Source organism: Heterodontus francisci, chromosome 15, assembly GCF_036365525.1.
Source record: "Heterodontus francisci isolate sHetFra1 chromosome 15, sHetFra1.hap1, whole genome shotgun sequence".
NCBI lineage: Eukaryota > Metazoa > Chordata > Chondrichthyes > Heterodontiformes > Heterodontidae > Heterodontus > Heterodontus francisci.
This window is the reverse complement of record NC_090385.1, coordinates 24471240-24499185: the sequence shown is the minus strand read 5'-3', so window position 1 is coordinate 24499185 and position 27946 is coordinate 24471240. Positions and strand designations below refer to the sequence as shown.

The 27946-nt window shown below is 42.8% G+C and overlaps 1 protein-coding gene across 3 annotated transcripts in view; it reads left to right on the top strand.

Annotated features, from left to right (window-relative positions):
• The window catches only part of LOC137377543 (forkhead box protein O1-like), a 71030-nt gene that overhangs the window by 41726 nt on the left and 1358 nt on the right, over positions 1-27946 (top strand). Inside the window, exon 3 of one of the 3 annotated variants that reach the window (XM_068047251.1) lies at positions 14-7825. The exons of 1 other annotated variant lie outside the window; for it this stretch is intronic. The gene's annotated coding sequence lies outside the window, so the exon portion shown is untranslated. Of the gene's footprint in view, positions 1-13; positions 7826-27946 lie in introns of those variants that run through there. One more of the 3 variants, XM_068047250.1, reaches the window with a different exon arrangement.

Genomic DNA, 27946 nt, shown 5'->3' with positions numbered 1-27946 from the left:
TTTTTATTTGTAGCAGGTTTGCTGTTCGTCAGCGGAGCCCATCACCTCCCTTCACAAATTGATGTTTTGTTTTGAAGTGATCCAGGAGTTGAGTATCTGTTCCAGTTTCACATCGTTCAGCCGTGTATGATGAGTTCATCCAAGAACGCATTTTCTCTCTGGCATTTATTCTGATTTTCAGAGTGCATAAAACAAGATCCTAAACAACCTTTTGGGATTTTTGGAATGTCATTGTGCCAATGCTGCCCATTTGAAAATGACATTTTATTGCGTTACAAAGAACTCAGAAGGAATTGAACATAGTGATGGGGATGTTTCTTATCTTTGTCGCATTCTTCCCTGACCTATGATTCCTCTTGGTGCAGTGATCTGGGATTTTGAAAATAAGAGTGAAAATGTATGGATCATAACAATTGAATAGATCTGGTTTTCTCAACTTTTTTTAAGCACAGGACATTTTTAAGAAAGCACACACACTCACAGTAATATGTAGCAAAGTTTTCCTTTGGGGCTTATGTTAAAACACTACAAGGAAAGAAGTAATTCAACCCGGATTTTCGAGAGAATAACTCAACCACGTCAAATCGAGACACATGATTATGAGAATAAAATAGAGTAGTTGAGCTCAAGCTTTGTGTTGGACAGATCAGAAATGAAACGAAACACCACAGCGAAGTACAGAGCCTGCGGACTGAGGATTATTTCCCCCCCCACCTCCCCCCCCGCCCCCCCACCCTTCTTCCTCCCCAGCACTTTAGGTTGTGTTCAGCATACCTGTTGTGTCCAGCTGAGATTGAGAAAAGCCAGAACACTCTTTGTAAATAAGGATGTATGGGAAGGGGAGGCGGGGGTGAAATATGCATTCTATTCTAGTAAGATTGAGAGGGGCTCCAATGTTCCGAAAGGAACCGAGGCTGTCCAGACCTTTCTCACATTGCCAAGACATTCAACCCAATCCAGAGCACACAGTTGTAGCCCAGTCTCTAAAATAGTATCATACATTTTAAAAACAACAAAACCATGAAATACAAAGCTATTGTGTAGTTTAATTTTAGTCTGCTTTTGATTCTAACAAATGAAAATGTTCCTCTTTATTTCCCCCTCCCTACTCCATTTTAGCAAAATGAAAAGATTAACTTTAAATTCAGTGAATTTGGAAATTCTGTTGGTTAGTTTGTGGTTTCACTCTTTGTTTGGGAGGGATGGGGAGGATGCTGTGTCTTGACTGTATAATGCTGTCTAATTTGGGAGAAATGGTGGGAAAAGCTCAGATTTGGGAATCTTTCCTTCAAATTTAGGAAGTTATTTGTAAATGTTAGATAAATATAACAAAACCCCTTCCATTCTGCAATTTGGAATGGTTTCCTCTTAAATCATGGCTAATACATGAGCATATAACCCAGTCTGACACTCCAGTGTAGTACTAAGGAAATTCTGCACTGTATGAGGTGCAGTCTTCTGGGTGACGCATTAAACCAAGGCTTCATCTGTCCTCTTAGCTGGATGTAAAAGATCCCAAAGCGTTATTCAAAAAAGAGCAGGGGAGTTCTTCTGGTGCTCTAACCAATATTTATCCCTCTTGCAACATCATTAAACTAGATTTTCTGGTCGTGTATCTCATTGCTTTTGGATCTTGCTGAGCACAAATTGGCTGCTGCACTTACCTACATTACATTAGTGAATACACTTCAACATTACTTCATTTGCCTGTAAAGCACTTTGGGAATGCCCTGAGGTTGTGAAAGGTGCTATTCTACAGTTGATAGATGAATACCTAATTGGAGAGAAGCTCATAAGTCACACTAATGCCAGCAATTGCGAAGGAGGAAGTAAACATGTTGGATTGGATTATACGATAAACAGATGGCTTTGTTCGTGAAGCAGTTATCTGAACTATAAACAACAGTTTAACATCTATAGCATGCTATCTAGGTGTAGGTTGCATAGAACATAATAGATACCCAGGAGTGATTATAGGCCATTGTCATCAGATGACTTCATAAACTGCAGGGGAGAAACTCGAGTAGTTTATAGCTATTGGCCATATTCTGAAATGAGACCACTGCCTTGAAGGCACTCCTCGTGCTCTGTAGTATTTTCTTTAATAATGTACAGTCTGAAGTTTATGGGATTTTATTCTGTTTTGGGTTGCATTACTGGGCAGATGTTCTCAGTGCAGTTGCACAAGGCCAATGCACTCCTCACTATTGCGTGATGATGTTCACACTGAAGGATGAAGAATTGTGACCTAATCACTGCATATTGTATCAAGAAATAATCATTATTGGTGACTGGTAATTTTATGTACTGTGGCCATATATATATATATAATAGATATATATGTTCAGATGACCTAAACTGCTCCCGTCCTCCTGAATCCTGGATTGTATTCATTACTCCTTGAAACACACTCCTTTTTAATGTTTTTCTGTTACATGCAAAATTAAAATACAGTATATATCAAGTGAAATTATGAAATTGAATTGAGCAGTGAAGAAAGTGTAATGTGATTCAAACCAAAGTAATATGATTTGTTTAACTTTTTGATGCTGGCAGATACCATTTATTGTCTCTAATAGATGTCATGAGTGTAAACGCCACAATGGAAATTCAGAGACTGGATGGCACGGTATTTTGTCAATTTTTTTTTTGACACTCTGGTTTGACTATTGGAATGAAAATCTACCATTGGTTCTAATGCTTCTTTATGAATTACTTCGGGTAGTGTTGATCAGTTCCTATTCAGCATGGACTTGCAGCACAAAACATCCCTCTAATTTAGCACTAAATTGTGAAGCTCACTCAGACCATAGATATCTGGTGTGAGAAATGGGGGGGAATATCATTCTTGATGAGTAGGGGTATTTTTCTGAACGTGAGGCACTTTTATTTCTGTTTTACTCTGCACCCGACTTAAGTGTTCAGCGTTGATATTGGGTATTCAAAATGAATATTGTTCCTTTCCCCAGCACTAATGTTCTTATCTTGATAACCAATTATCAGAAGGATCCTGGAAAGAAATTCTCGGACGCCCCTTCTTCATCAGTTCCTTTGTCCTCCCCCACCCCATCCAACCCCCAACCATGCCCTTTGCAACTTCCAGAAGTTATATGAGGCTTGAGTTACAAATTTTAAAAATATCCTATCTCCTTTCTCTACTAAACCACCAAAAAAAAAAGTATTTGAAGTAAATCGGTGTCCTGCTTTATTGTGGAGGAAGTCTTGTGGCAAGCCAGTTACCAGCCTTAGAAATAATCCATACCCTTCATTAGAAATTGCCAGCAGCTGAGGTAAACAGGAGCATCCCACTCCCCTCATTTTAGTTACATTATTTAATTGCCATTGTGGCACACCAGCCTTAGTTGACAGATATTTTCTTCTCTGGAACAGCTGACATGCTTTTATGCTGCAGGCTACTGCCAGATGTGCTGAGGTTGTGATAGTTTGCGTTGCCCAAAGAGCAGGGACAGGAGTATTCAGTGGATGCTATTGATTCCCAATTCTGCTTGCCTCAGTCACTCAAGTATATTTCCTAAAACCGTTTTTGTGTATTTTTATGAAACTATTCTCTCGGGGATTAGAGACAGTTAAAAGTTGGTGTATGTGCCACAGAAACACTAAAGTTAGTTGCCGGGAACAAATATTTTTAAAGCCTCTTCTTTTGTGCTCAGCATAAATCTGCTTTTACCTCTCAGGGTGATTCTGAATATATGTGTCAAAACACACAAGGCAAGTGTGTTTTGTTTTTACTATTTAGATTGATCATATATGACTATATTACAGAAGAGGCAGTATGCCAAATTCATTTGTTTACAAAGATCACGTTAATTTTCAGATTGCAGTTTAAAAAAAAATACATAAAATGACAGTACTACATTTTTGTCCCTTTTTGGTTTAAGTTGTTGCCTTCAGATTTTGCTTGTAAATAAAGTACTGCATCCAATAACTAGTACTTTTGTAGCTTCAATGTGTATTTTTCAAGTATCTTTTTTAGGTTTTGAATCTTAAAATGAAACATTTTAAATTGGTTCCCAGAGATCTTTGTAGACTTTGTTGTTTGTATGTTAATTATGCAGGATAACCAAGTTAGGTTTAGTCTCCCCCCCCCCCACCCCCCCCCCCCCCCGCCCCCATCTCTTCTCCACCTACCCTCCCCAGGGGTGTCCACCCATTTGTATATGCATACAGTTCTGAAAGGGTACAGATTTTCAGTTATTTGGTGGAAAGAAAGGTGCATTTTGTACTCTGCCCAATGCTGCAGGATGTGTGTGGGTTCATGCCCACAATTTCCTTGTGCTGCAAGTTTTCACTTACAATCTGGGGATTGTATTGAACAGAAGCTGAGGGGTTCTCCCATTTGGAAGGGGCGAAAAGCATGTTGGAAACTGATAGATAGCTGGGTGGCTTTTGCACATCTCTTAGCATTATACCATTTGATAGATGCTTGGAAGCAAGTTGTATTTTTTCTTTGGTTACTGAAGGTACTTTGAGGGATGGGGCAGAAAGAAGAGAAACTTAGAAGGGATCAAAATTTTATTTTACATAGGGGAGGGTGGGAAGCTACATGTAGCATGTAGGTAAGTTCTGCCACTGGTGCTATCCTGAAACCCCAACAGCCTCTTTTGCTAGTTTAAAAAGAGCCATTAAACAGTTGCTGCATAATCCTTTATCTTCTAGAGGGACACAAATGTACAGTTATTGGTGTGTATTAGTGCCCTTTTGTCCCTATGTTTTATGTTGTAAACAGAATGTTAGTGGGACCTTTGCATAGAAAGTTCCCCCTGTGGGGAATATGGAAAAGAGAGTCCTCCTCCAAAGAGAGTACACACAGCGAGCCATAATTTCATCTTTTGGTGAGGCGTGGAGTGCAAATGATACTTTGCTGACCTTCCAAGAATGCACGGGTGAGGAGGATGAAAGTAAAAGAAATAGAAAGTAGCCACACAGTTTTCAATTTGTTAAAGTATGCGTTTTTATAATCTGTTAATGTAAAGTGTTTGATTTTCTGCGATAAAGTGTATCTTTACAATAACATTTTCCTTTACTTGTTAAATTGTTGAATAACCAGCAAGTTCCATGAGGTCTGCCTTTTACCAGTATATTGATTGGTGTTTGCAGAGCTTCACGTAAAATGCTTTAGTGCATAATTATCTCTGCAGTTTTTTTTAAAATTAGGCATTTTTAAGAGTATTCTATACCTATAAAACATTCATGCAGATGTTCCATGTGGTACTATTTTGGTACATGGCGTTTGTAACATTAAAATATTTTATGCAAGTGTGATGTGTTTATATACCATGTGATTTCATCTGTAAGAAATATTTCTCATTTCATAAGGCCACTTCACAAACATGTTTTTTTTAACTGTACTACCATGCAATGGTCAGTACCAACCTTAGCTGGGGACCTGTTGGTAAGATTTGTCATTGAGTCCTCCCTCTCTTTTTCTTTTTTCCCCTCTCTCTATTTGGTTCCCCTGCCTCCCCACCATTTCTCCTCTTTTATTCCCTAAATATTTCAAGATTAAGATGAAAGCTAAAATTCTTTGGACCTTTTTTCTGTTTTTTTTGCTTCCCATTCTCCCCTCACCCCCTTTGATTTTCTTTGCTGTTGTCCTGAGGACTAATTAATTTTGAGGTAAAGGACAACCTACTGCCACTTCTTCAAATGCCTATTCCTTGTGTTCCTAAACAGCAATTGATGTCAATGCAGATGCATGAGCAAAAACCTTAGCTTGTTTTTTCCCTTTTCCCACTCTCTAGCAACACCCTGGTTAGGACAGCTGATATTAATCACAGCTAACTGTCATCTCTCAGTACTATACAAGACATTATGGCATTACTATAATTGCTAATTTGTTTCTGAAACAAACCGTATGCACTCACCCATGAAGTACTGGCCACTTGAGCAAGGTACTAAGGGGTGGCTGGTGCTCAGGGAACCACAAAGCAGCATGCGTCAGTGTCTTCAGAAGGAGCAGGGAGGAAACCACGCCTATCAATGGGGCTGTGATTTCAAGGAACTTGAACACATTGCACCATAGATTGTTAAGATGAAGTTTCACAGCCGTAACTTATAACAGTAAAGGTTTATGATCCAAGGCATTTTGCCATGGACAGGAGCTGCACAGCATTCAGGCACTTAGCCACAGGGAGAGAGGAAGTCATCCTGGGTCACTCCCATATACTGCCTAATTGCTGTCTTTATGGTAGCATCAACAGTCATTTTCAAGGATAATGAGTAAAGTAAAAACAGTATAAAGACCAATTATGTAATGGAAATGTGTTTGCTATTTTTCTTTTTACTTAAACTGTTGATAAATATTGATTTCCCCCAGTAGTGCATGGTTGTTGAGTCCTGCTGGCTGAGAAAACTAATATTGGAGTGCATGGGGGGAAAAAGTCCCATAAGCAGACCTAAGTTTTGGCTGCTCAGGAGCTGCAGCATGTGTTTAGTGCTGACATTTTAAGCCTAAAGCAAGTCTTAACAATTGGTACTACACTCTGTTCAAATCACTTCATCCATTATTTTGACAATATTGGTGCAATGTTCATTGTAACTATTTTGACAAGGAGATAGACGATAGCAGTCATTTGTTAGCATGCGTACACATATAAATGAACTTGGATAGCTATCAAGATATTCATCTGAGCGACATAATGACAACTGGCTATGATTTTAGAAGACTAACCTGACTTGAAAACTTCTCATACTTAAACCATGAGCACAAAACTTATCTTTAACTTAAGTCTTAGATTAGATTATAACTTATAGTTAAGGCCCTGTTATTTCCATGCCCATAATTTTATTTCTTGTCTTTTACTTACCACCCCGTCCAAGCATACATCCTCCTCCATTCAAAAGGATAGACAAGAGACCTTGTTGTCATCTCCGTTCTATTCCAAATCCCTATAAAGGAATTGTCCAGATTGCGACATAGATCAGAACCTTGTGGTAGCAGTCAATTGAGGCAAACCTGCATCTACCACTTCCTGGTGCAATGGGTTGGATATGTGAAATTTGAAATTGTAAATAAATATTTGAGCATTCCAAAGTTTCTGGATAACATCAAATATTGTTGATTACTCTTGTGACATTGTTATTGCAAATTCTTTGCAAAATGATTTGCACTGGATTGCAGAGAAATTCCAAGTCACTGCTTATCCCATTCTTTATATGCATCCTTTATAAATTCAACATCTCAGAATCTCCCTACCCAGTGAAACCACATTTGTAATTGCAGCATGTGGTAATAATACTTACATTTTGAACAGATTTATGGTACTTAATTATGCATATTCTCATTATCTGAAAAACAAATGTGGTTAGTTGTAATACTGAATGAGTGAAGAAAGCCATGAGTGAGTGATACATGTGATCAGCAGTGACTTACAGCTTATCTAAGTATTGCACACTTGCCTACTGAATAATCCATACCAATAGCATGTTTAGAATGTCTCTATAAATGCATTTTTAAAGTTCTGGTTGTTTCGGTAATTTAAATATTGAAGGCATTTAAACTGCTTTATGATGTCATAAGGAAACTACTGAGATCATAGAGAGTGCACATTGACTTTTTTATTTTACTGATTATAATTGTGTAACTTGTACTATTGCCACATGTTGATCCTAATATCATCCATATGTATAAAAGTAGTATTTTTCCAAAATTCATAGTTGATCTGTTGAGGAACAGGTTATCAAAATGCTGTTTAGTCCTTTCAGTTTAATGGTAGACTTAAAATGCATTTTGTGGTTGATTTATATATTTTTTGAATCCCAGCAACATTTTGTATTCAATAAAGTACTACGCTTGACCATTGATAACAAAGAAAAACAAGTTTTCATGCTCAGACTTTTCTGTCTTTTTTTTTCAATCTGTGTTTACGTTCTTTCCATCCTCTACTGGCAACATTGATTCCTCACTTAAGTTTGGTCCCATTGTTGTGAATGCACTCAAGTGCCTTGTAATTTTAATTACTTGTGACGGTGAGTTTTCATATATTGAGCCTGCTCTGTCTTCACATGATGTCCAGCAGGGGTAGTTAGGCAGCTGACAGATTTAGAAGCCCTAAAATAAAAGCAAAATACTGCGGATGCTGGAAATCTGAAATAAAAACAAGAAATGCTGGAATCACTCAGCAGGTCTGGCAGCATCTGTGGAAAGAGAAGCAGAGTTAACGTTTCGGGTCAGTGACCCTTCTTCGGAACAGCTCTGAAATTATTGAACTCAATGTTCAGTCCAGTGATTTAGAAGCCCTGACTGCTTTTCCTCCTTACCCTGATTTTACCTGGAGTTCAATTATAGCACTCCTGCTACGACCTCGGTCCTTTGTGGCTCAGTCATTCACTGATTAACTTGCTGAGCCATTTGGAAGCAATTTATCTTTAAATGAACTAAGTGAACCACCAAGACAGCAGTTTAGCTAAAGGAATTGTAGACAAATTATTGACCTGGTTAGGAAATTGGCTGAGTGGCAGGTGCCAGAGGGTAGAATAATGGACAGATATTCTAATTAGCAGGATGTGACTAGTGTCTGTTTTGGAGCCTTAACAATTCACTATTAATGACTCGGATGATGGGGTAAAAAGCCATAAATCTAAATTTGCTGAAGACACAAAGATAGGTGGCATTGTAAGCAGTGTAGATGGAAGCACAAAATTACAAAGATATTGATTAAGTGAATGTGCAAAACTGGCAAATGTTTTTTTTATTCATTTGTGGGATGTAGGCATTATTGCCCATCCCTAACTGCCCTTTAGAAGGTGGTGGTGAGCTGCCTTCTTGAACCACTGCAGTCCTTGGGATGTAGGTACACCAACAGTGCTGTTAGGAAGGGAGTTCCAGGATTTTGACCCATCAACAGTGAAGGAATGGTGATATAGTTCCAATTCAGGCTGCTGTGTGGGTTGGAGGGGAACTTGCATGTGGTGGTGTTCCCATGCATTTGCTGCCCTTGTCCCTCTAAGTGGTAGAGACTGCGGCTTTGGAAGGTGCCTTGGTGAGTTTTGTAGATGCCATACATTGCTGCCACTGTGTGTTGATGGTGAAGGGAATAAATGTTGAAGGTGGTGGATGGGGTGCCAATCAAGCGGGCTGCTTTGGCCTGGATTGTGTGTTGTTGGAGCTGCACCCATCCAGGCAAGTGGAGAGTATTTCATCACACTCCTGACTTGTAGCGTGTAGATGGTGGACAGGCATTGGGGAGTCTGGCGATGAGTTACTCGCTGCAGAATTCTCAGCCTCTGACCTGCTCTTGTACCCATGCCATTTATGTGGCTGGTCCAATTCAGTTTCTGGTCAATAGTATCATGAAGACCCCCATCTGCCAAGAATGAGGCATATTAATTTTGTCATATGAACATTAATTTTTAAACTGTTGCTGGAGTGAAGAAATGACTTGTTTTACAAGAGAGCACCAGACAGTTGGCTGGAAGGACATTTGCTTACTAAGAGACAGTGCTTGGAGAGACAAATAACTACTCCCTGGTCCAATTACCCCAAATGGATTTTGATCACCAGGCATCACTAGGGTCCGCTGAGATGATAGAATCTACAAATGCAGAAGTGGTTAAAGCAGCTGGTCACATGACTTAAAACAAGAAATGCTGGAAATACGCAGCAGGTCTGGCAGTGTCTGTGGCGAGAGAAGCAGAGTTAACATTTCAGGTCAGTGACCCTTCACATGACTAACTGGCTGGTCCAGGCTTTTTGAATTAGACACAGGACAGTTTGAAGACACAGACTGCAGTTTGCCACTCTCCTGGCTGGCGCTCTCTTGCAAGCCTTCGAACCCACTGAAGACACGTAAACCTTAAGAGAGAAAAGACTCCTACATCGAAACAAGTTAAAGCGTGCACTGGGCCCCAATGAAGCAGCTGAAGATGGTTAGGCCTAGGACACTACCCTGAGGAACTCCTGCAGTGATGTCCTGGAACTGAGATGATTGACCGCCAACAACCACAACCATCTTTCTTTGTGCTATGACTCCAACCAGCAGAGAGTTTTCCCCGAGTTCCATTGACTCCAGTTTTGCTAGGGCTCCCTGCTGCCATACTCAGTCAAATGCTGCCTTGATGTCAAGGGCAGTCACTCTCACCTCCCCTCTTGTGTTCAGCTCTTTTGTCTATGTTTGAACTAAGGCTGTAATGAGGTCAGGAGATGAGTGGCCCTGGTGAAATCCAAACTGAGCGTCACTGAGCAGGTTATTGCTAAGCAAGTGCTGCTTGATAGCACTGTTGATGACCCCTTCCATCACTTTGCTGATGATTGAGAGTATACTGATAGGGTGGTAACTGGCTGGGTTGGATTTGTCCTGCTTTTTGTGCACAAGACATATCTGGGCAATTTTCCACATTGCCTGGTAAATGCCAGTGTTGTAGCTGTACTGGAACAGCTTGGCTAGGGGCGCGGTTAGTTCTGGAGCACAAGTTTTCAGTACTATTGCAGGAATGTTGTCAGGACCCATAGCCTTTGCAGCCGTTTCTTGATATCACATTGTGAATCAGATCACAATGCAGGCAAATGTAAGCTCATCAGTTTTGTGCCTAAAAAGGATAGAACAGGATACTTTCTAAATGGCGAAAAGCTAGAAACAGTGGAGGTCCAAAGAGAGTTGGGAGTCCAGTTACATAGATCATTAAAATGTTATGAACAGGTACAGAAAATAATCAAAAAGGCTAATGGAATGCTGGCCTTTATATCTAGAGAACTACAATACAAAAGGGTAGCAGTCTTGCTTCAGCTATACACCTGGAGTACTGTGAGCAGTTCTGGATACATTTTAGAAAGCTATATTGATCTTGGAAGGAGTGCACTGTAGATTTACTAGAACGATATCTGGACTCCAGGGTTAAATTGCAAGAAGACATTACACAAACCAGGGTTGTATTCCCTGAAATTCGAAAGGTTAAGGGGTGATTTGATCACAGTTTTCAAGATATTAAGGGGAACAGATAGGGAGATAAAGAAGATATTTCTGAAAGGCATATGGGGCAAAGCACATATGGAGTTAGATCTCCGATCAGCCAGGATCTCATTGGATGGGAGTTCGAAGGGGCTAAATGGCCTACTCCTGTTCCTATGTTCTTAATTCATGCTATGTAATTTATGCATAATCCAAAAGTGTTTCCTAAATGACGTCTTCATATGGGAACTTTGATGGTTTGTAATTGGCTGTTCTTCCTATAGGGACCATCACCTTGGTTAATCTGATACGTACATGCTTGTTCTCCAGTAAAATTCACACTGGATTGTGTTATGATCCTGTAGTTCATTGTTTGGGAAGAATGCGGCCTTTAAGGCTGGAAAGGGAGCAGTACTGCTTTATGGCCGCAAGCTCTAAAAACTAAGTCAAAGAATGCATTTTCATTGCCCCAGGATATAGCCATTTAGGAGCAGAGATCGAGAGATACATTGTTACAATTTAATTTTGAACTGGCTTATAGTGGAAACAGACTGTTTCTCTGAGTTAGAACAGACGCACAGCTGGACCAGCATATACTGAAGGAAATGAGAGCTCTCTCTTGGTTTATGCAAACCTTATTTATTATACTCTCAGAATTTTGATGTCAAGCCAGATTAATTTCTTAAAAGAAAATAACCAAATTCCTTTAACTACTGACCTGTAATTGTTGAATTCATCATTGGTTGAAGAGAATTATTTCAACTTCTGAACTAGATCACTGACTATCCTACTGTTGAACCTTTTCTCCCCCATTGGACGGCTGTGAGGACTTCAGGCAACCTTGGACTGTTCCACATTCGGCAGGAGTGTAAATCTGCAAGGACACTAATTTTTTCTATTTTAAATGTTTATATCTTAGTAGTGTTTAAGAATTTAGTTTTTCTAATTAAACAGTTAATTTGCTGATTTAAAGACACCTGGTTTGATTAGCTTCATTCGGGCTTTAATAGATGGTACAATTTGGCTAGGTCTTTCTTTAATTTGGAATGTTTAAAATGATATGTTAGGCAATCTGTAGAGGGCCGAGATTGAATTAACAGTGCCACCACAAGCAGAATCGTATATTTTGATTGGGGGCTTTGACTGGAGCGGTCGGTCGTAACAATTGTTATAATCCAGTAGGAATCATGGCTGTTTATTTTTCCCACTAGCAATCTTGGGGCTAGAGGGAATAATATGTTTGAGGCCACTTCTACAGTGCAGGAAAGAAGAAAGATTGTATAACTTTCTCAGGGTGACCATGAGCAAAGTATTTAAAGGGACACTTCAGTGACTGTTTTTGGTTTTCCCATTCTGAGCTCGTGTCGACCTTTGAGTAGCTCTCAGTCCAATCACCCACATCATCCTGCTAGCAGTAATCCGCACATGCTGTTCCTGATGTAACCATGCACTGACGTCGCAATGGACCGAGCGAGGGGGAGAATGCAGTGTGCCTTTAAGGCTGGAAAGGGAGCTGTGCTGCTTTATGGTAGCAAGCTCTAAAAACTAAGGCAATGAGTGCATTCTCGTTGCCCGGGATACAGCCATTCAAGACCAAAGATCGAGAGATACATTGTTACAATTTAATTTTGAACTGGCTTATAGTGGAAACGGACTGTTCTAACACAGCTGGACCAGCATATACTGAAGGAAATGAGAGCTCTCTCTTGGTTTATGTAAACCTTATTTATTATACTCAGAATTTTGATGTCAAGCCAGATTAATTTCTTAAAGGAATTTGGTTATTTTCTTTTAACTACTGAGCTGTTATGTCCTGTCCACAAAAAGCAGGACAAATCCAATCTGGCCAATTACTGCCCATCAGTCTACTGTCAATCATCAGCAAAGTGATGGAGGGTGCCGCGACAGTGCTATCAAGTGGCACTTGCACAGCAATAACCCAATCACGGATACTCAGTTTGGGTTTCTCCAGGGGCTTTCGGGTCCAGGCCGAAGGTGAGAGTGACCGCCCTTGACATCAAGGCAGCAATTGACCAAGTGTGGCATCAAAGAGCCCTAGCAAAATTGAAGTCAATGGAATTGGGGGGAAACTCTCCACTGGTTGGGGTCATACCAAGCACAAAGGAAGATGGCTGTGGTTGTTGGAGGCTAAATAGCTCAGCCTCAGGACGTCACTGCAGGAGATCCTCAGGGCAGTGTCCTAGACCCAACCATCTTCAGCTGCTTCAATAATGACCTTCCCATCATCATAAGGTCAGAAGTGGCAATGTCAGGGAGGGAGGAGAAAAGATGAGAGCAATAGTGATGAGGGATTCTATAGTTAGGGGAACAGATAGACATTTCTGTGATCGCAGACGTGATTCCAGGATGGCATGTTGCCTCCCTGGTGCAAGGGTCATGGATGTCACTGAGCGGCTACAGGACATTCTGGAGGGCGAGGGTGCACAGCCAGAGATCGTGGTCCACATTTGTACCAACGATATCGGAAGAAAGAGGGATGATGTCCTGCAGGCTTATGTTTAGGGAGTTAGAAAATAGATTAGCAAGCAGGACCTCAAAGGTAGTAATTTCCGGATTACTCCCAAGGCCACGTGCTTGTGAGTATAGAAATCGGAAAATACACCAGATGAATGCATGGCTTGAGAGATGGTGCAGGAGGGAGGGCTTCAGATTTCTGGGGCATTGGGACTGGTTCTGGGGAAGGTGGGACCTGTACAAGTCGGATGGTCTACACCTGAACAGGACTGGGACAAATATCCTTGCAGGAAGGTTTGCCCATGCTGTTGGGGATGGTTTAAACTAGTTTGGCAGGGGGATGGGAACCTGAGGGCAGTTTCAGAAAGGACAATTTCAGGGCAGGGAATGGGAGGCAGAAAATTAGTGAGTGACTCTGAAAGTCAAGAAGCAAAGGTTAAAAAGTGTGCAGCACAGGAATTTGGCAGTGTTAAAGGGTATTTATTTAAATGCAAGGAGTATAGTAAATAAATCCGATGAGATGAAGGCACAGATGGACACATGGCTACACAATATCATTGCTATAACGGAAACTTGGTTTAACGAGGGGCACGAATGACAGCTCAACATCCCTGGATATAGAGTTTTCAGGCAGTATAGAGAGGGAGATAAAAAAAAAGGGAGGGGTGTAGAATTATTGCTTAAGGAATCAGTAACAGCTTTGAGGACGGATGATATGCTAAATGAATCATCAAATGAGGCCATATGGGTGGAGCTCAGAAATAAAAATGACGCAGCTACACTACTAGGAGTGTACTATAGACTGCCAAATAGTGAGAGGGAGATAGAAGAAAAAATATGTTGGCAAATATCTGAGTGAAAAAACTATAGGGCAATAATAGTTGGGGATTTCAACTACCCCAATATCAACTGGGATACAAACAGTGTAAAGGGCACAGGCCACAAAATTCTTGAACTATATTGAAGAAAACTTTTTTAGCCAGCACGTAGCAAGCCCACTGAGAGGGAGTGCAATTCTAGATTTAGTCTTTGGTAATGAAGCTGGACAAGTGGATGAATAGCAGTGGGTGACCATTTTGAAGATAGCGACCATAATACAATTAGTTTTAGCACAATCCTGGAAAGGGACAAAGATAAAACAGGAGTAAAAATTCTAAATTGGGGGAAGACAAATTTTACGAAATTGAGAAGTGATCTGGTGAAAGTGGACTGGATACAGCTCTTCTTCTTTGACCTCCTTGTCTCGAGAGACAATGGGTAAGCGCCTGGAGGTGGTCAGTGGTTTGTGAAGCAGCGCTTGGAGTGGCTATAAAGGCCAATTCTAGAGTGACACCTCTTCCACAGGTGCTGCAGATAAAATTGGTTGTCGGGGCTGTTACACAGTTGGCTCTCTCCTTGCGCTTCTGTCTTTTTTCTTGCCAACATCTAAGTCTCTTCAACTCGCCACACTTTAGCCCCGCTTTTATGGTTGCCCGCCAGCTCTGGCGATCGCTGGCAACAGACTCCCACGACTTGTGATCAATATCACAGGACTTCATGTCGCGTTTGCAGACATCTTTAAAGCGGAGACAAAGACGGCCGGTGGGTCTGATTCCAGTGACGAGCTCGCTGTACAATGTGTCCTTGGGGATCCTGCCATCTTCCATGTGGCTTACATGGCCAAGCCATCTCAGGTGCTGCTGGCTTAGTAGGGTGTATATGCTGGGGATGTTGGCCGCCTTGAGGACTTCTGTGTTGGAGATACGGTCCTGCCACCTGATGCCAAGGATTCTTCGGAGGCAGCGAAGTTGGAATGAATTGAGACGTCGCTCTTGGCTGACGTACATTGTCCAGGCCTTGTTGCTGTAGAGCAAGGTACTGAGGACACATGCTTGATACACTTGGACTTTTGTGTTCTGTGTCAGTGCACCATTTTCCCACACTCTCTTGGCCAGTCTGGACATAGCAGAGGAAGCCTTTCCCACGCGCTTGTTGATTTCTGCATCGAGAGACAGGTTACTGATAGTTGAGCCTAGGTAGGTGAACTCTTGAACCACTTCCAGAGTGTGGGCGCCGATATTTATGGATGGGACATTTCTGACATCCTGTCTCATGATGTTCGTTTTCTTGAGGCTGATGGTTAGGCCAAATTCGGTGCAGGCAGCCGCAATCCTGTCCATGAGTCTCTGCAGGCACTCTTCAGTGTGAGATGTTAATGCAGCATCGTCAGCAAAGCGGAGTTCCCTGATGAGGACTTTCCGTACTTTGGTCTTCGCTCTTAGACGGGCAAGGTTGAACAACCTGCCACCTGATCTTGTGTGGAGGAAAATTCCTTCTTCTGAAGACTCGAACGCATGTGAGAGCAGCAGGGAGAAGAAGATCCCAAATAGCGTAGGTGCGAGAACACAGCCCTGTTTCCCTCCACTCAGGATAGGAAAGATGTCTGATGAGGCGCCACTATGCTGAATTGTGCCTTTCAAGTCGTCATGGAATGAGGTGATGATACTTAGTAGCTTTGGTGGGCATCCAATCTTTTCTAGTAGTCTGAAGAGACCACGTTTGCTGACGAGGTCAAAGGCTTTGGTGAGATCAATGAAAGCAACGTAGAGGGGCATCTCTTGTTCACGGCATTTCTCCTGTAGCTGGCGAAGGGAGAACAGCATGTCAATGGTGGATCTCTCTGCTCGAAAGCCACACTGTGCCTCAGGATAGATACGTTCAGCCAGCTTCTGGAGCCTGTTTAAGTCTTCGAGCGAAGACTTTCCCCACTATGCTGAGCAGGAAGATTCCACGGTAGTTGTTGCAGTCACCATGGTTACCCTTGTTCCTATAGAGGGTGATGATATTGGCATTGCGCATGTCCTGTGGTACTGCTCCCTCGTCCCAGCACAGGCAAATCAGTTCGTACAGTGCTGAAAGTATAGCAGGCTTGGCACTCTTGATGATTTCAGGGGTAATGCCGTCCTTCCCAGGGGCTTTTCCGCTGGCTAGAGAATCGATGGCATCACTGAGTTCCGATTTTGTTGGCTGTACGTCCAGCTACTTGAAGGAAAATCAGTGGCAAACCAGCGGGAGGCATTCAAAAGTGAGACTCTACAGGCACAGTGTAGGTATGTCTTCACAATGATAAAGGGTGATACTGCCAAATCTAGAGCCCCCTAGTTATCGAGAAGCTTACAGGGTAAGTTAAAGCAGAAAAAGAAAGCTTATGACTATCACAAAAAACTCTAATTCTTTAGAAAGCCTAGAGGAGTATAGAAAGTGCAGGGGCGAAATAAAAAAGGAAATGAGAAAAGCAAAGAGAGGACATGAAAAATTCTTTTGGGCCTCCTTATCTCGAGAGACAATGGATACGCGCCTGGAGGTGGTCAGTGGTTTGTGAAGCAGCGCCTGGAGACATGAAAAATTATTGGCAGGTAAAATCAAGGAAAACCCGAAGATGTTTTATCAGTACATTAAGAGCAAGAGGATAACTAAGGACCTATTAGAGATGTACAAGGGAACTTACACATGGATGCGGAAGATGTGGGCAGGGTTCCACATGAGTTTTTGTCTCTGTCTTCACAAAGGAGAGGGATGATGCAGGCATTGTAGTTAAAGAGGAGTGTGAAATATTAGATACAATAAGCATATTGAGAGGGGAAGTGCTAGAGGGTATGACATCCTTGAAAGTGGATAAATTGCCAGGGCCGGATGGATTGAATCCCAGATTGTTAAAGGAAGCCAGGGAGGAAATAGCGGATGTGCTGAGAATCATCTTCAAATCCTCACTGATACGGGCGAGGTGCCAGAGGATTGGAGGTCTGCGAACGTTATACCATTGTTTAAAAAGGGTGCGAGGGATAGGCCAAATAATTATAGGCCGGTCAGTCTGACCTCGGTGGTGAATAAATTATTAGAATCAATTCTGAGAGACAGGATAAACTGCCACTTAGAAAGGCACAGATTAATCAGGAATAGTCAGCATGGATTTGTTAAGGGAAAGTCATGTTTTACTAACTTGATTGAGTTTTTTGAGGAAGTAACAAGGAGCATTGATGAGGGTAGTGCAGTGGATGTGGTCTACATGAATTTTAATAAGGCATTTGACAAGGTCCCGCATGCCAGACTAGTTAGAAAAATGAAAGCCCATGGGATACAGGGGAATGTGGCAAGCTGAATCCAAAATTGGCTCAGTGACAGGAAACAAAGGGCAGTAATTGATGGATGTTTTTGCGAATGGAAAGCGGTTTCCAGTGGTGTTCCACAGGGCTCAGTGTTGGGAACCTTGCTGTTTGTGCTATATATTAATAATTTGGGCTTAAATATGGGAGGCATGATTGGGAAATTTGCTGATGACACAAAAATTGGCCGTGTAATTGATAGTGAAGAGGATAGCTGTAGACTTCAGAATGGTATCAATGGTTTGGTTGAGTGGGCGGAAAAGTGGCAAACGCAATGCAATCCAGAGAAGTGTGAGGTAATGCCTTTGGGGAGGGCAAACAAAGCGAGGGAATACACAATAGACGGGAGGATATTGAGAGGGGTTGAGGAGGTGAGACACCTTGGAGTGCATGTCCACAGGTCCCTGAAGGTGGCAGGACAGGTAGATAGAGTGATGAAGAAGGCATATGGAATGCTTTCCTTTATTGGCCGAGGTATAGAATACAAAAGCAGGGATGTAATGCTGGAACTGTATAAAATGCTGGTTAGGCTGCAGCTGGAGTATTGCATACAGTTCTGGTCACCACATTACAGGAAGGACATAATTGCTCTGGAGAGAGTACAGAGGAGATTTACAAGAATGTTGCCAGGGCTTGAAAGTTGCAGCAATGAGGAAAGATTGGATCAGCTAGGGTTGTTTTCCTTAGAACAGAGGAGGCTGAGGGGTAACTTAATTGAGGTGTACAAAATTGAAGGGCCTAGATACAGTAGACAGGAAGGACCTATTTCCCCTAGTGGAGAGGTCAATTACCAGGGGACACAGATTAAAGGCGATTGGTAGAAGGATTAGAGGGGACATGAGGAAAAACCTTTTCACCCAGAGGGTGGTGGGTGTCTGGAATTCACTGCCAGGAACGGTGGTGGAGGCAGAAACCCGCAACTCATTTTAAAAAGTACCTAGACATGCACCTGAAGTGCTGTAACCTTCAAGGCTACAGACCAAGTGCTGGAAGGTGGGATTAGATTGGGCGGCTAGATTTTTTAGCAGGTGCAGACATGATGGGCTGAATAGCCTCCTTCTGTGCTGAAATTTTTCTATGGTTCTATGGTTTGCTGATGCTGCTGCACGGTGTTCAGTTTCTCTGATACTGAAGCAGTCTGTGCCTGAATGCAGCAAGACCTGGCCAACATTCCAGCTTGGTCTGATAAGTGGCTAGTAATATTCAATGCCTCACAAGTGCTGATAATGGCCATCTCCAACAAAAAAAAAATCTTTCAATGGCATTACCATCACCGAAACCCTCTCCATCAACATCCTGGGGGTTACCATTGACCAGAAACTGAACTGGACCAGCATATAAATGCTGTAGCTACAAGAGCAGGTCAGAGGCTGGGAATTCTGTGGCAAGGAACTCAACTCCTGGCTCTCCACCATCTACAAGGCACAAGTCAGGAGTGTGATGGAATACTCTCCACTTGCCTGGATGAGTACTGCTCCAACAACATTCAAGAAGCTCGATACCATCCACAAGATAGCAGCCCACTTGATCGGCACCCCATCCACCATCTTCAACATTCACTCCCTCCGCCAACGGTGCACAGTGGCAGCAGAGTGTAGCATCTACAAGATGCACGACAGCAACTTGCCAAGCCTCCTTCGACAGCACCTTCCAAACCGCAACTTCTACCACCTAGAAGAACAAGGGCAGCAGATGTACGGGAACAGCACCATCTGCAAGTTGCCTACCAAGTCACACACCATCCTGACTTGGAAATATATCAGCGTCCCTTCACTGTCGCTGGATCAAAATCCTGGAACTCCCTTCCTAACAGTACGGTGGGTGTATCTACACCACATGGACTGCAGTGGTTCAAGAAGACAGCTCACCACTACCTTCTCAAGGGCAATTAGGGATGTGCAATAAATGCTGTCCTAGCTTGCAACACTGACATCCCAAGAATGAGTAAAATGAAACTTTCCAACCCTGCTTGGTTGCCTAAATGGCCAATCTCCATCTGACAGCTTAGTCAGTGAATCATAGGGTATTCAGGATGGTTGGTACCTCAGCCAAGCTTGATCCTACCTCATCTGACCAGTACGTGTCCACATTTCATCTAGTCACTTTGGAGGAATAAGGATCTGCACTGTTTATTTTTCCTCCTGCACTGAGTGTGAAGAAGGGAATTTGGTAAGTGAGTGAATTTTAAGGGTTAATCTCTCGACTTGTTTTTGTTTTGTTTACATCTAGCAATTAATTGAAATTCCTGAATCAGTTAGGAGGTAAGTTAGGTTTCTTGCAGTTTTAAACAGTCGTTTTAGCTAATTAGGTAGCTAGCTTAAACTAGTTTCTGAGCTTTAGCAGAGCTCTAACAGAGCTGACACAGCATTGTTTTCAGAGTATAAATTGAGGGGACTCTTAGTGCTGCTTGTCTGCATTGAGTGCTGCTGGAGGGCACAGAGTGTGAAGAAGGGAGTTTGGTAATTGAGGGAGTTCGGTAAGGAGGGGCACTATAAATTAAGAAGAAGATAAATTTGAGTGCACAGAGTGTAATGTAGGAGTTTGGTGCATGAGGGAGGAGCTTCTTTCTGTCTTTCTTTCTTCTACCTTTTTTCAGCCTCCAGTAGCTTCCTCTCTCTTCGGTACTGGGGAAGAAGTTGACTGGTGAGTAACTGGTAAGTTATTTTACTTCTCATTGTAATGAAAAGTTTTTAAAGTTATGTTACAGCAGGTCAGCTTGGCCAAGTGGAATGTATGTCCTATGGTATGTGGGAAGTTATGGACGCACCATGTGTCCTAGACAAACACATCTGCAGGAAGTGTCACTAGCTGCAGAAGCTTGAGCTCCGGGTTTCGGAACTTGAGCGGCAGCTGGAGTCACTGTTGTGCATCTGTGAGGCAGAGGACTGTGTGGATAGCACGTTTAGGGAGGTGGTCACACTGTAGGTTAGGAGCATGCAGACAGAGAGGGAAAGGTAGTCTAAGAGAACCAGGCAGGCAGTGCAGGAGTCCCCTGAGTCTATCTTGCTTGCTAATTGGTTTTCCATTTTGGATACTGGTGAGAGCGATGGTTCCTCGGGGGAGTGCAGCCAAAGCAAAGTCCGTGGCACCATGGTGGCTCAGCTGCACGGGGTGGGGGGGGGGGGGGGAAGAAGAGTGGAAGAGCAATAGTGATAGGTGATTTGATATTCAAGGGATCAGACAGGCGTTTCTGTAGCAGTAAACGTGACTCCAGGATGGTGTGTTGCCTCCCTGGTGCCAGGGTCAAGGATGTCACAGAGCGGCTGCAGGACATCCTTCTGGGGGAGGCTGAACAGCCAAAGGTCGTGGTCCACATCGGTAGCAATGACATAGGTAGGAAGATGGCTGAGGTCCTGAAAGCAGATTTTAGGGAGTTAGGAAGGAAATTAAAAAGCAGGAACTCGAGCAGTAATCTCAGGATTATTCCCAGTGCCATGTGCTAGTGAGCATAGTGATAAGATTGATCGATTGAACTCGTGGCTGGAGAATTGGTGTAGGAGGGAGGGCATCAAAATTCTGAGGCATTGGAACCAGTTCTGGGGCAGGTGGGATCTGTACAAGATAGACGGGCCTCACCTTAACAGGACCGGAACTAACATCTTCGCAGGGAGATTTGCTAGTGCTGTTGGGGAGGGTTTAAACTAGCTTGTCAGGGGGATAGGAACATGAGGGGTAGCTCAAATTGGAAGGGAGTAAAGCTGGTAACAGGAGGCAGAAAAGTAGCAAGTGACATTAGAAGGCAGGCGAAACAAAGGCGAGCAACAACTAGGCTTAGATTCGATTAGATTAGAACATTACAGCGCAGTACAGGCCCTTCGGCCCTTGATGTTACGCCGACCTGTGAAACCATCTGACCTACACTATTCCATTTTCATCCATATGTCTATCCAATGACCACTTAAATGCCCTTAAAGTTAGCGAGTCTACTACTGTTGCAGGCAGGGCGTTCCACGCCCCTACTACTCTCTGAGTAAAGAAACTACCTCTAACATCTGTCCTATATCTATCACCCCTCAACTTAAAGCTATGTCCCCTCGTGTTTGCCATCACCATCCGAGGAAAAAGACTCTCACTATCCACCCTATCTAACCCTCTGATTATCTTATATGTCTCTATTAAGTCACCTCTCCTCCTCCTTCTCTCCAACGAAAACAACCTCAAGTCCCTCAGCCTTTCCTCGTAAGACCTTCCCTCCATACCAGGCAACATCCTAGTAAATCTCCTCTGCACCCTTTCCAAAGCTTCCACATCCTTCCTATAATGCGGTGACCAGAACTGCACGCAATGCTCCAGGTGCGGCCTCACCAGAGTTTTGTACAGCTGCAGCATGACCTCGTGGCTCCGAAACTCGATCCCCCTACTAATAAAAGCTAACACACCATATGTCTTCTTAACAGCCCTATTAACCTGGGTAGCAACTTTCAGGGATTTATGTACCTGGACACCAAGATCTCTCTGTTCATCTACACTACCAAGAATCTTCCCATTAGCCCAGTACTCTGCATTCCTGTTACTCCTTCCAAAGTGAATCACCTCACACTTTTCCACATTAAACTCATTTGCCATCTCTCAGCCCAGCTCTGCAGCCTATCTATGTCCCTCTGTACCCTACAACATCCTTCGGCACTATCCACAACTCCACCGACCTTCGTGTCATCCGCAAATTTACTAACCCACCCTTCTACACCCTCTTCCAGGTCATTTATAAAAATGACAAACAGCAGTGGCCCCAAAACAGATCCTTGCGGTACACCACTAGTAACTAAACTCCAGGATGAACATTTGCTATCAACCACCACCCTCTGTCTTCTTTCAGCTAGCCAATTTCTGATCCAAAGCTCTAAATCACCTTCAACCCCATACTTCCGTATTTTCTGCAACAGCCTACCGTGGGGAACCTGATCAAACGCCTTACTGAAATCCATATACACCACATCCACTGCTTTACCCTCATCCACCTGTTTGGTCACCTTCTCGAAAAACTCAATAAGGTTTGTGAGGCACAACCTACCCTTCACAAAATCGTGCTGACTATCTCTAATGAACTTATTCTTTTCAAGATGATTATAAATCCTATCTCTTATAACCTTTTCCAACATTTTACCCACAACCGAAGTAAGGCTCACAGGTCTATAATTACCAGGGCTGTCTCTACTCCCCTTCTTGAACAAGGGGACAACATTTGCTATCCTCCAGTCTTCCGGCATTATTCCTGTCGACAATGACGACATAAAGATCAAGGACAAAGGCTCTGCAATCTCCTCCCTGGCTTCCCAGAGAATCCTAGGATAAATCCCATCTGGCCCAGGGGACTTATCTATTTTCACACTTTCCAAAATTGCTAACACCTCCTCCTTGTGAACCTCAATCCCATCTAGCCTAGTAGTCTGTATCTCAGTATTCTCCTCGACAACATTTTCTTTCTCTACTGTAAATACTGACGAAAAATATTCATTTAACGCTTCCCCTATCTCCTCTGATTCCACACACAACTTCCCACTACTATCCTTGATTGGCCCTAATCTAACTCTAGTCATTCTTTTATTCCTGCTATACCTAAAGAAAGCCTTAGGGTTTTCCTTGATCCTATCCGCCAATGACTTCTCGTGTCCTCTCCTTGCTCTTCTTAGCTCTCCCTTTAGATCCTTCCTGTCTAGCTTGTAACTCTCAAGTGCCCTAACTGAGCCTTCACGTCTCATCCTAACATAAGCCGCCTTCTTCCTCTTGACAAGCGCTTCAACTTCTTTAGTAAACCACGGCTCCCTCGCTCGACAACTTCCTCCCTGCCTGACAGGTACATACTTATCAAGGACACGCAGTAGCTGCTCCTTGAATAAGCTCCACATTTCGATTGTGCCCATCCCCTGCAGTTTCCTTCCCCATCCTACGCATCCTAAATCTTGCCTAATCGCATCATAATTTCCTTTCCCCCAGCTATAATTCTTGCCCTGCGGTATATACCTGTCCCTGCCCATCGCTAAGGTAAACCTAACCGAATTGTGATCACTATCACCAAAGTGCTCACCTACATCTAAATCTAACACCTGGCCGGGTTCATTACCCAGTACCAAATCCAATGTGGCATCGCCCCTGGTTGGCCTGTCTACATACTGTGTCAGAAAACCCTCCTGCGCACACTGGACAAAAAGTGACCCATCTAAAGTACTCGAACTATAGTATTTCCAGTCAATATTTGGAAAGTTAAAGTCCCCCATAACAACTACCCTGTTACTCTCGCTCCTGTCGAGAATCATCTTCGCTATCCTTTCCTCTACATCTCTGGAACTATTCGGAGGTCTATAGAAGACTCCCAACAGGGTGACCTCTCCTCTCTTGTTTCAAACCTCGGCCCATACTACCTCAGTAGACGAGTCCTCAAACGTCCTTTCTGCCGCTGTAATACTCTCCTTGATTAACAATGCCACATGCCCCCCCCTCTTTTACCATCTTCTCTGTTCTTACTGAAACATCTAAATCCCGGAACCTGCAACATCCATTCCTGCCCCTGCTCTACCCATGTCTCCGAAATGGCCACAACATCGAGATCCCAGGTACCAACCCATGCTGCAAGCTCACCCACCTTATTCCGGATGCTCCTGGCGTTGAAGTAGACACACTTTAAACCAAGTTCTTGCTTGCCATTGCCCTCTTGCGTCCTTGTAACCTTATCCCTGACCTCACTACTCTGCTTAGAATGCAGAATGCCAAGAAGACAAGGTTAAGGGCTCTCTACCTGAATGTATGCAGCATTCACAACAAAGTAGATGACTTAAAGGCCCAAATAGAGGTAAATGAGTATGATCTAATTGCCATAACAGAAACGTGGCTACAGGGTGAACAAGACTGGGAACTGAATATTCAAGGATATTTGACATTTAGGAAGGACAGGCGCAAAGGAGGTGGTGTTGCGCTGATAATAAGGGATGGAAACAGTACATTAGTAAGCCAGGATCTCAAATCGGAAGAACAAAATGTGGTTTCTGTTTGGGTGGAGCTAAGAAACAGCAAGGGGCAGCAAACATTGGTAGGAGTTGTTCTCGGCCACCAAACAGTAGTGGTAGTGTGGGGCATGGCATTAATCAGGAGGTTAGAGAAGCATGGGTAATACAGTAATCATGTGTGTCTTCAATCTACATATAGACTGGGTAAACTTAATGAGCATTAATGCTGTGGAGGACGAGTTTCTGGAAAGTGTTAGGGATGGTTTTCTAGAGCAGTATGTTGAGGAACTGGCTAGAGAACAGGCTATTTTAGATGTAATATTATGTAATGAGAAATGGCTAATTAATAATCTTGTTGTAAAAGAACCTTTAGGGAGGAGTGAACATAATATGAGAGAATTTTACATTATGTTTGAAAATGAGGTAATTCAATATGAAGCCAGGGTGTTAAATTTGAACAAAGGAAATTATGAAAGTATGAGGGGCAAATTGGCTGAGGTGGATTGGGAAAATGCCTTAAAAGGTATGACAGTACATAGACAATGGATAGTCTTTAAAGAAATATTACATAGTTCACAGCACAAAAACTCCAAACATAAAGGCAGTCAACCACGGATAACAAAGGAAGCTAAGGATTGTATAAGAGTAAAAGAAAACACTTATAAAGTTGCCAGAAATAGTAGTAAACCTGGGGATTGGGAGGATTTTAGAATACAGCAAAAGAGGACGAAGAAGCTGATAAAGGGGGAATAGAATATGAATGTAAACCAGTAAAAAACATAAAAATGGACTGTAAAAGCTTCTATAGGTACGTAGAAAGGAAAAATTTGGCTAAGACAAATGTGGGTCCATTACAGCCAGAGTCAGGAGAATGTATAATAGGGAATAGAGAAATGGCAGAGAAGCTAAATGATTACTTTGTGTCTGTCTTCACTGAGGAAGATACAAGAAATCTCCCACAATTAGAGATCCAAGGGATTAGCGAGAATGAGGAATTGAAGGAAATTAGTATTAGTAAGAAGGTTGTATTGGAGACATTAATGGGTCTGAAGGTTGATAAGTCCCCAGGACCTGATATTCTACATCGCAGAGTGTTGAAAGAGGTAGCTATGGAGATAGTGGATGCATTGGTGATCATCTTCCAAAATTCTATAGATTCTGGAGCGGTTCCTGCAGTTGGAAGGTTGCAAATGTCATCCAACTATTTAAGAAGGGAGGGAGAGAGAAAACAGGGAATTACAGACCTGTTAGCCTCACATCAGTCGTTGGGAAAATGCTGGAATCTATTCTAAAGGATGTGATAAATGGACACTTGGATAATAATGATCTGATTGGACATAGTCAACATGGATTTATGAATGGGAAATCATGTTTCACGAACCTGTTGGAGCTTTTGAGGATATTACTAACAGAATTGATAAATGGGAGTCAGTGGACATGGTATATTTGGATTTTCAAAAGACCTTTGATAAAGTCCTCCACAGGAGGTTGGTTAGCAAAATTAAAGCACATGGGATAGGAGGTAATTAATATACTGGAATAAAAACAAGAAATGCTGGAACCACTCAGCAGGTCTGGCAGCATCTGTGGAAAGAGAAGCAGAGTTAACGTTTCGGGTCAGTGACCCTTCTTCGGACCCTATTCCGAAGAAGGGTCACTGGCCCGAAACGTTAACTCTGCTTCTCTTTCCACAGATGCTGCCAGACCTGCTGAGTGGTTCCAGCATTTCTTGTTTTTATTTCAGATTTCCAGCATCCGCAGTATTTTGCTTTTAAATTAATATACTGGCATGGATTAAGGATTGGTTAACAGGCAGAATATAGGCATGAATATCGGAGGTATGATCAGTAAGTTTGCGGATGACACGAAAATTGGTGGTGTCGTAAATAGTGAGGAGGAAAGCCTTAGATTACAGGATGATATAGATGGGCTGGCAAAATGGGTGGAGCAGTGGCAAATTGAATTTAATCCTGAGAAGTGTGAGGTGATGCATTTTGAGAGGACTAACAAGGCAAGGGAATATACAATGGATGGTAGGGCCCTAGGAAGTACAGAAGGTCAGAGGGACCTTGGTGTACTTGTCCATAGGCAGCAGCACAGGTAGATAAGGTGGTTAGAGATGCATATAGGATACTAGCCTTTATTAGCTGAGGCATAGAATATAAGAGCAGGGAGGTTATGATGGAACTGTATAAAGTGCTAGTTAGGCCACAGCTGGAGTTCTGTGTAGAGTTCTGGGCACCACACTATAGGAAGGATGTGATTTCACTGGAGAGGGTGCAGAGGAGATTTACCAGGATGTTGCCTGGGCTGGAGCATTTCAGCTATGAAGAGGGACTGGATAGGCTGGGGTTGTTTTCCTTGGAGCAGAGAAGGCTGAGGGGGGACATGATTGAGGTATACAAAATTATGAGGGGCATTGATAGATTAGATAGGAAGAAACTTTTTCCCTTAGCGGAGGGGTCAATAACCAGGGGGCATAGATTTAAGGTAAGGGGCAGTTTAAAGGGGATTTGAGGAAAACTTTTTTCACCCAGCGAGTGGTTGGAATCTGGAACACACTGCCTGAAGAGGTGGTAGAGGGAGGAACCATCACAACATTTAAGAATTATTTAGATGAGCACTTGAAACATCATACCATACAAGGATATGGGCCAAGTGCTGGAAAATGGGATTAGAATAGTTAGGTGCTTGATGGCCAGCACAGACATGATGGGCCAAAGGGCCTGTTTCTGTGCTGTATGACTATAACTCTGAGAAAACAGAGAGTAGGAATAAACGGGTCATTCTCAGATTGGCAGGCTGTGACTAGTGGGGTACTGCAGGGATCAGTGCTTGGGCCCCAGCTGTTCACAATATATATCAATTATTTGGATCTGGGGACCAAATATAGTATTTCCAAGTTCGCAGGTGACACAAAACTAGGTGGGAATGTGTGTTGTGAGGAAGATGCAAAGCAGCTTCAAGGTGATTTGGAAAGACTTAGTGAGTGGGCAAGAACGTGATAGATGGAATATATTGTGGAAAGATGTGAGGTTATTCACTTTGGTAGGAGGAATAGATGTGCAGAGTATTTCTTAAATGGTAACAGATTAGAAAGTATAGATGTATAAAGGGACCTGGGTGTCCTTGTCACTGAAAGCTAACATGCAGGTGCAGCAAGCAATTAGGAAGGCTAATGGTATGTAAGCCTTTGTCGCAAGAGGAGTTGAGTACAGGATTAGTGAAGTCTTGCTTCAATTGTATAGAACCTTGGTTAGACCACACTTGGAGTACTCTGTGCAGTTTTGGTCCCCTTGCCTTAGGAAGGATATTATTGCCATAGAGGGAGAGCAATGAAGGTTCACCAGACTTGTTCTTGGGATGGCGGGACTGTCCTATTAAGAGAGCTTGGGGAAACTGGGCCTGTATTCTCTAGAGTATCGAAGAATGAGAGGTGATCTCATTGAAACCTACAAAATACTTAAAGGGATAGACAGGG